Raw genomic sequence first — 9,874 nt, forward strand, 5'->3', positions numbered from 1 at the left:
GAAGACTGAGAAGAATTAGGAATACAATCCTGTAAATTAGTTCTTCTAGCATATTTGTCTTTCAATATTTTAACCCAAAGTTTATCTGGCTTTGTCAAATAAGTCCAACCTAACTTTGCCATAAAAGAAAGATTCTAATGATGCAAAGACCTTAACCCCAAACCACCCATGGAAATAGGAATAGTAACATTATCCCACTTTGTTCTAGGGGTATATCTAATAGAATCAGTTCTATTCCAAAGAAATCTTTTGCATTGCTTCTCAATCTCAGTCAAAATAGAGATTGGAAGCAAACTATGTTGCATAGCATGTACAGGATAAGAGCTTAAGACATATTTTATCAAAGTACATCTTCCAGCCATATTAAGAAGTTTTGCTTGCCAACCCTTAATCTTATCCAAGGTCTTAGAAACTAATTCCCAATAGTCAGACTTTTTCAATTTGTTTGGGCTTATATTAATTCCTAAATACTTTCCAAAGGAAAAACTGGACTTGAAATGACAAAGATGAACTAACTCACTTCTAATGTGATGATCCATTTTAGCATGGAAGATAATACTAGATTTTAGATCATTCACTTTCAATCCTGAAAACACCCCAAACTCCTCAAGAATTTTCATCATATTATCAAGATTTTGAGAGTTTGCTGTCCCAAAGAGGAAGACATCATCAGCATAGAAAAGATGAGAAAGACTATAGTTTTTTGAAAGCTTGAGAGGCTTCCAAATCCCTTGTTTTACACTATCTTCAATTAGGAGTGATAATCTTTCCATACATAAAATGAATAGGTAAGATGATAAAGGATCACCCTGCCTTATCCCTCTAGTAGGTTTAAATTGCTCAGTAATTTCCCCATTCCAAAGAACAGAAATATGACTGGAAGAAATACAATTCATCACTAAATTAATAGTGGAAACAGGGAAACCAAAACAAAACAAGGTATCAGAAATGAAACTCCATTCTAAGCAGTCATAGGCTTTTGCCAAATCTAACTTTAAGGCCATGACATTTTTCCCCTTTCTGCTTTTGTGAAAAACATGAGCAGTCTCTTTGATCAGAATAATGTTATCACCCATACACCTGTCCTTAATGAAACTTGATTGAAAAGGGCTTATAATTCTATGAAGCACATTCCTAAGCCTTGAAGAAAGGATTTTGGTGATCAATTTATAGATAGTGTTACAAAGTCCTATAGGTCTGAACTCAGACATAGACACAGGATGATCTTTCTTGGGAATAAGAGAAATGTAAGAGTGATTCACATCCTGAGGAATTTGAGAAGTGGTGAAAACATTCATCACAAAATCATGAATAGAAACTCCCAACTCCTCCCAAAACTGCTGATAAAAAAGAGGTTGGATACCATCTGGACCAGGGCTCTTTATTGGATCCATTTTGAACAGATTAGACCTTACTTCATCAGAATCTGGAATTGAGACTAGTAAGGACTTTTCAGAGTCAGTAAGAGTGGTAATGTGAGGAGAGGGAAGCATAGAGTCATGAATGGAAATAGAACTGGAAAATAAGGAAATAAAATGACTTCTAGCCAAGTTCTTTAGAAGGATGGGATCAGAAACTAAGTTACCACAAGAATCATTCAAAGCAACAATCTTTCCCCTACTTTTCTTAACTTTGGCTAAAATGTGGAAATATTTTGTATTATAATCTCCAAATTTCCTCCAATTTATTCCTGCTTTTTGAGCCCAAATCACTCTTTCCATTTTATAGATGCCATTTAGCTCATGTAAAAGATCATATTCTAAATGAACAAGAAATCTAGAGTATTTTTTAGCTAGAGAAAGTTGGATGCCATTTAACCTAGCCAAAAGTACTTTTTTCTTCTTGTTTAGGTTACCAAACACATTGGAATTCCACTGAGAGATATTAGAAAGAAAATTTGTTCTCCCCTCTAGAAAAGGAACAGAACCATTAACATTTTTCCAATGAGAGGTAAAGAAGTCTTTAAATAATTTATGATGTAGCCAAACTTCTTTACATCTAAAATAGGATGATGATCAGAATATGTTCTAACAAGAGTGGTGACTTTTACCTGAGGGAAAACCTCAACAAAAGCTGCATTGGCAATGGCTCGATCCAATCTCTCTCTGATTAAACGTCTGCCAAACCTTGCATTCTCCCAAGTGTAAGGATTGCCAGCAGTTCCAAGATCCATGAGACCAGCTGAATTTGTGAAACTAGTAAAGTCTCTGCATTGAGACGATCTAAAAGCCCTGCCTCCTTGCTTCTCCCCCTAAGAAGTAACTTCATTCATATCTCCCACTACCAACCAAGGAGTAGCAGGTGGAGGGAGATTATCTTGCATGTCATTCCAGTATGCATGTCTTTCCCTAGAAGTGCTAGGGGCATGCATGCCTGTTATTAACACCTCTGGCTGATGGTTATGGAATTTGAACAACGAGTGAAACTTATGATGATGATCATCAGTGTAGTAAACTAAATCTAGAGTAGCCTTCCAAAACACACAAATACCCCCCTTCAAACCTCTTGAAGGCATTACCCTAAACTCAGTAAAACCCAACTGCTTCCTAATATCAGAAGCCCTACCAACATCACATTTAGTCTCAAGCAAAATCAAAATATCAGGTTTATGAGTATTTACAAGGTCCCAAGCATGCGATATAAAATCATCATTGTTAACTCCTCTAACATTCTAAAGGATAAGCTTCATTTTAAGATTTGGGAGAGGTTTTTGAGGAGATAGACGAGGAATATCACCTAATTGATGGTTCACTGGGAGAAAGAACTCCTCCCAGTCCCTCCAATGAGCCCAATGACCCAATCCATGCACGTCCTCCACCTTGATTGGGGATATGTAACTCCTCAGAGCTATGTGTGAGTGAGGGTCCTCCAGACAAAGAACTTGAGCCTGAATTCCTAGCACTTCCTCTTGTGTTTGATAGATCGCTATATGGCGACCCTGTTGAACCATGTTTTGTCCTTCGGTGACGCACTGCAAGGGTATTACTGGTAGATTTTCGTGCATGCGCCTGAATTGCAAGAGTTTCTCGCGAGCTGGCCACTGAAGAGACAGGCTCAGTCTCGCATGTGGAGGCATTGCCTCCTCCTTCCTCCTCAGAGCATCCATGGCAGCCATGGCTGAGGTTGTCTGTTACGACTCCGTTGAGGGAATCCTCGATGTTGTGCATATTGGTGTCGGAATCAAGGGAAACAGAGCAAGAGTTGCTGGAAAGGGGGAGATTGCTGCTTGAGGTTTGTAAGTCCAATTCTGCACTAGAGCAGGCCCCTGAAACTGGTATGTTAATGATTGTGGTGGAGATGTTTGTGGTGAAGGTTGGTTGAGGTTCATCAATGCAGGAGAAGTGCGGTAAGGGTTCGGTGATGGTGTTAGGTTTGGTGGTAGGACAGGCAGGGGGTTGTGTCGAGACGGTACTGGCCTCCATACTGGTGTTGATCGAGGTGTCTCCGACACAGGGGGTTGTGTCATTGTCAATGAGGAAGGAACTATATAACTCAAAGATTATGAAAATTCCTGGTGATTGCGATGCTTAGATTATTATTTTTGCACAATATTTATATGTGTACAAGTTTTTACTATTAACTAGTGTATAGTCCAGGCATTGCTACGGGGCATGAGTTACTACTTTTTTTAGTTATGCAACTGTTAATTTTTTAAAAGATATTTAATAGTTTATATTATGTGTTCAATACTTTTGTAGTATAACATAAATTATTTGTGTGCAAAATTATAACATAAGTGACAATTACTTAGATGGTTAAACAATGACTTTTCTTCTTAGAGGTTGAGTGTTCGAACCTTCACACACACACACACACGCACACACACACATACATACACACACACACACACACACGAGGCATCATATAGTGTTATTGACTTGTTGTTGGTTGCATGAGTGATGTGGTGTATTGAGATTTTTTTTTTAATTTAGTCGAGGCATCATATAGTGTTATTGACTTATTATTGGTTGCATGGGTGACGTGGCGTGTTGAGAAATCGTGTTGGTAACATGGTGTATTGAGGAATTGTGTATATGATGTAAAGCTGTCAATTCGGGTATTCAAGTCGGGTTTGGGTCGGGTCAAATTAGGTCTCGGGTTAAATCAGGATCAGGTTATGTCTGGTCAATCTAGCTTCAGATTAGGTTCAGGTTCAGGTCGGGTCAATTTCAGTTCAAGTTATAACGGTTTGTTCAGCTTTTTGGATATATGTCGAGTTCAATTCGAGTTAAAATCAGATCGGGTTCAATTTCAGGTTCGGGTTGTGTAGAGTCGGGTTTGGATGGGTTAACAAGATGGTACATTAGGGTTCGGGTTAGTGTTGAGTCGGGTTCTAGTTCAAGTTCAATTCTAATAAATATCAATGCGGCCAAGTTGAAATATATAATTACGCTTTCCATAATTTGATCAAGCATCATCAAGATATTAATTAAACCTATATACGAGTAAATGAGAACAAAAGTTATATAAGATGAACAAAAGATTTTATTAAATCGGATTGAAGGTTTACAAAATTATACCAGTATATAAGCTGAATAAAAGGTATATAAAATTTGAATAAACCTTCCATGACTCGGATTGGGTTCATGTTTTAATTGAGTCGGGTACTAGTTCAGGTTCAGATTTTTTTTGGGTCGGAATAAATCGGTTGACGGTTACTATCAGGTCGGGGCAGGTTCGGGTTCAGGTCATAAAGTATTGGATCAAATGAGTTTTCGGTTAAGATCAGGTCAGGTTACAAGTCACTAGTTTCACCCCATTATTCGAGTACAGACTGGGTTCAGATCTTTGCCCGTTAAGGTCGGATTCTCGGGTCGAGTCAGTTTTTGACAGCTCTATCTATAAATCTACACTTTTTAAGAAAATTTTGAGGTTTCGGGGCCCGGTGGCAAAAAGTGTTGAGACCATAGGGGATATATCTCGGGGTCATATAATTCCATTTGAAACCATATATGATCTTTATATGTTGTCATAAACTTACGTGGTAGGCTTGAGTTTACGAAATCAATGCAAGTTGTGAAAGGGTGAAATGACTGTTTAAGGGCATATTAGGTGGTTCCACCGACCCAGTTGGACATCCGGAGGGTATTAGGGACCATGATAAACATCTTGACAATTTTTATTTCCGGGCGAAAAAAGTAAAAAAATTACAAAATCGACGGCTATAATCCACACTTTTTGAGGAAATTTTGAGGTTTCAGGCCGTTGGCGAAAAGTGTTAAGACCCTAGAGGATATATCTCGGTGTCATATAATTCCGTTTGAAACCATATATGATCATTATATGTTGACATAAACGTCCGCGGTAGGCTTTAGCTTATGAAATCATTACAAGTTGTGAACGGGTAAAATGACCGTTTAAGGGCATATTGGATGGTTCCACCGACCCGGTCGGACTCCCGGAGGGTATTAGGGACCATGGTAAACATCTCGACAATTTTTTTTCCAAGCGAAAAAAGGTCAAAAAATTACAAACTTGAAGGCTATAATCCACGCTTTTTAATGAAATTTTGAGGTTTCGGGGCCCGGTGGCGAAAAGCCTTGAGACCCTAAGCGTAAATCTCGGAGTCATATAATGTCATTTGAAACCATAAATGATCATCATATGTTGTCATAAACGTCCGTGGTAGGCTTGAGTTTACAAAATCACTTTAAGTTGTGAACGGGTAAAATGACCGTTTAAGGGCATATTGGACGGTTCCACCGACCCAATTGGACTCCGGGAGGGTATTAGAGACCTTGGTAAACATCTCGACAATTTTTATTTTTGGAGGAAAAATGGTAAAAAAATTACAAAATTGAAGGCTATATTAATCCACGCTTTTTGAGGAAATTTTGAGGTTTCGAGGCCCGGTGGTGAAAATTGTTAAGACCCTAGGGTATATATCTCGGGGTCAAATAATGACGTTTGAAACCATATATGATCATTATATGTTGTCATAAACGTACGTGGTAGGCTTGAGTTTAAGAAATCACTTCAAGTTGTGAACGGGTAAAATGACCGTTTAAGGGCATATTCAATGGTTCCACCGACCCAATTGGACACCCGGAGGATATTAGGAACCATGGTAAACATCTCAGCAATTTTTATATCCGGGCGAAAAAAAGTCAAAAAATTACAAAATCGAAGGTTATAAGCCCCTATAATCCACGCTTTTTGAGAAAATTTTGAGGTTTCGGGGCCGGTGGCGAAAAGTGTTAAGACCCTAGGGGATATATCTCGGTGTCATATAATGCCGTTTGAAACCATATATGATCATTATATGTTGTCATAAACGTCTGTGGTGGGCTTGAGTTTACGAAATCACTACAAGTTGTGAACGGGTAAAATGACCATTTAAGGGCATATTGGACGGTTCCACTGACCCAATTTGACTCCCGAAGAATATTAAGGTCCACGGTAAACATCTCAACAATTTTTATTTCCGGGCGAAAAAAGGTTAAAAAATTACAAAATTGAAGGCTATAATCCTTGCTTTTTGAGGTTTTGGGGCACGGTGGCGAAAAGTCTTGAAACCCTAAGGGAAACCTCTCGGGGTCATATAATGCCGTTTGAAACCATATATGATGATTATATGTTGTCATAAATGTCTGTGGTAGGCTTGAGTTTACGAAATCACTACAAGTTGTGAACGGGTAAAATGATCGTTTAAGGGCATACTGGACGGTTCCACCGATCTAATTTGACTCCCGGAGGATATTAAGGTCCACAGTAAACATCTCGACAATTTTTATTTTCGGGCAATAAAGGTTAAAAAAAATACAAAATTGAAGGTTATAATCCTTGCTTTTTGAGGAAACATTGAGGTTTCGGGGCACGGTATTGAAAAGCCTTGAAATCCTAAGGGATACATCTCGATCATATAATGTTGTCTGAAATCATATATGATCATTATATGTTGTCATAAAAATCCGTGATAGGCTTGATTTTACAAAATCACTTCAAGTTGTGAACCGGTAAAATGATTGTTTAAGGGTATATTGGATGGTTCCATCGACCCAATTTGACTCCCTGAGGATATTAAGGACCATGGTAAACATCTCAGCAGTTTTTATTTTCGGGCGAAAAAAGGTCAAAAAATTAATAAATTGAAGACTATAATCCACGCTTTTTGAGGAATGTTGAGGTTTCGGGCCTAGTGGTGAAAAACCTTGAAACCCTTAGGGATACATCTCGGGGTTATATAATGTCGTTTGAAACCATATATATATGATCATTATATGTTGTCATAAACGTCTGTGGTAGGCTTGAGTTTACGAATTCACTACAAGTTGTGAACGGGTAAAATGACCGTTTAAGGGCATATTGGATGGTTCCACCGACCCAATTTGACTCCGAAGGATATTAGGGTTCATGGTAAACATCTCGACAATTTTTAATTCTGGGCGAAAAAAGGTAAAAAAGTTACAAAATCGAAGGCTATAATCCTTGTTTTTTGAGAAAATTTTGAGGTTTCGGGGCCCGATGGCGAAAAGCCTTGAAACCCTAAGGGATATATCTCGGGGTCATATAATTTCGTTTGAAACCACATATGATCATTATATGTTGTCTTAAATGTCTGTGGTAGGCTTGATTTTACGAAATCAGTTCAAGTTGTGAACGGGTAAAATGACCGTTTAGAGGCAAATTGGATGGTTTCACCCACCCAATTATACTCGGGACCAAGGTAAACATCTCGGTAATTTTTATTTTCGGGCGAAAAAAGGTCTAAAAATTACAAAATTGAAGGCTATATAATCCATAGTTTTTGAGGAATTTTTGAAGTTTCGGGGCACGGTGGCGAAATGCCTTGAGACCCTAAGGGTATATCTCGGGGTCATATAATGTCGTTTGAAACCATATATGATCATTATATGTTGTCATAAATGTCCGTGGTAGGCTTGAGTTTACGAAATCACTATAAGTTGTGAACGGGTAAAATGATTGTTTAAGGGCATATTGGATGGTTCCACCGACCCAATTGTACTCCTGGAGGGTATTAGGCACCATGGTAAACATCTTTGAAATTTTTAGTTTCGGGTGAAAGAAGGTCAAAAAATTACAAAACTAAGGCTATAATCCACGTTTTTTTGAGTAAATTTAAAGGTTTCGGGGCCCAGAGGCAAAAAGCCTTGAGACCCAAAAGCTGTCGGGTTACAGGTCACTAGTTTCACCCCATTGTCCGGGTACAGGTTGGGTTCAGATCATTGTCGGTTCAGGTCGAGTTCTCGGGTCGGGTCACTTTTTGACAGCTTTAATATGATGTGACGCAATGGGGAGTCTACGTGACACATAGAAGTTTTTAGGAACACCTTTTAATATATTAGTATAGATTTTAAATAATAAGAGTCGTTAATTGCCTATTGTAGATGTCATATGGCTCTAAACAATAAACATTAGTGCCTTTTGGATTTTTTATTTTTTTTGGAAAACAAGAGTTCGAAAAATCTTTTCTCAAAAGTATGAGGCTAACTAAGAGCCTGTTCACTTCAGCTCCAATCAGTTTAGTTCAGCTACTAATTTCCTTCTCTCATAAAATATTCATTTCAGCTCTATTTAGTTCAGTTGAGTTTAACTCTAATCAATTCAGTTCATCTCCAATAAGATTAGTTTAATTTAGTTAAGCTCAGTTCAGCAAATGTGAACAGATCCTAAGTTAAAATGACCATTTTCGCAATAAAATAAAAGGCATTTTAGTAAATAAGTCCTCCTTCTTCCTTTATCTCCTTCTTCTTACTCCTACAACCCACCCACCTTCATCATCATCTCCTTCTTACTCCTCATTCCTTCATCTTCTTCATCCATTGTCATCTTCTTCCTCCTCCTTCCTTCACCTACCTTCATCTTCTTCATCTACTTTTTCCTTCAATCCCCACTAAGCATCGTCTCCTTCTTAATTGAGATTTCACCGACAACAACACTAACACCGCCAGTTCCGCGTGCACGAAGCCATCAAATAATTGAACAAAAACCCTAAGAAAAAAGGATCAAATAAAGGACAATATTAACCCCAAAGTCCAAGGTAGATGAGCTTTCCATCACCCGTTGAATTGTCCATTGTAGTTAAGATTTCCATTTTTAAATTGCTTGTGAGCTTTCTCCATAGCGAATCAAGAAAATATTAGCGAATCAAGAAAAAAAAATTTGGTTTTTTTTTTTTTTTTTTTTTTTATTGTGGTATGAATATCAAAGTAACTTATTATTTAATTGCCACTAGATAAACATTTTTTTTTACGAGGCCACTAGATAAATATTGTAGGTGATAAACTTGTATTTCCTCCAAAAGTCTAGCCTAGCTCAACTACTTGAGCAACAAACGTTAGTACATATCGACATATATATTGTTGTTCAAGTACGCAACATGTAACTCTACTTTACCACCCAAATGGTCCAACTCCCCCCTCCCCAAAAAAAAAAACAATTATTATTATTTTTTGTATTCTATATCACATCATAAATAAACTACAAGTATAACTTATGAATGGAAGGATGTACTATTGGATAATTTTAAGTTATTGTTAATTAAGATCTTTCCACCTTTGAAAGTTAGGGTAGAAAGGAATCCAAAGTATCCCTTTTGTCTAGCCTCGGGTAAAATATTACCGCCAACACAAGCTATGCCTATTCGTATGGTCCATACATCAAATTGGCAACTATTCGTGGAAAGGTGTAATTGTAACCTTTTTTTAATTTAAATCAATTGATAAAAAAGTACGTTATTAACAACTAATTTTCTAATCAAATACAGATTACATTACCTCCATTATACTTATTCTTGTAATTGGGCAACGGAACTTAATTAATTCTAAACTGGACTTCATCCATGCATGGACTCTCAATTGATGACATAACTTATTTCTTGTGCTCGTAGATGTAAAATTCTATTTTGGTCTTC

Source organism: Chenopodium album, chromosome 22 (assembly GCF_948465745.1).
Source record: "Chenopodium album chromosome 22, dcCheAlbu1.1, whole genome shotgun sequence".
NCBI lineage: Eukaryota > Viridiplantae > Streptophyta > Magnoliopsida > Caryophyllales > Amaranthaceae > Chenopodium > Chenopodium album.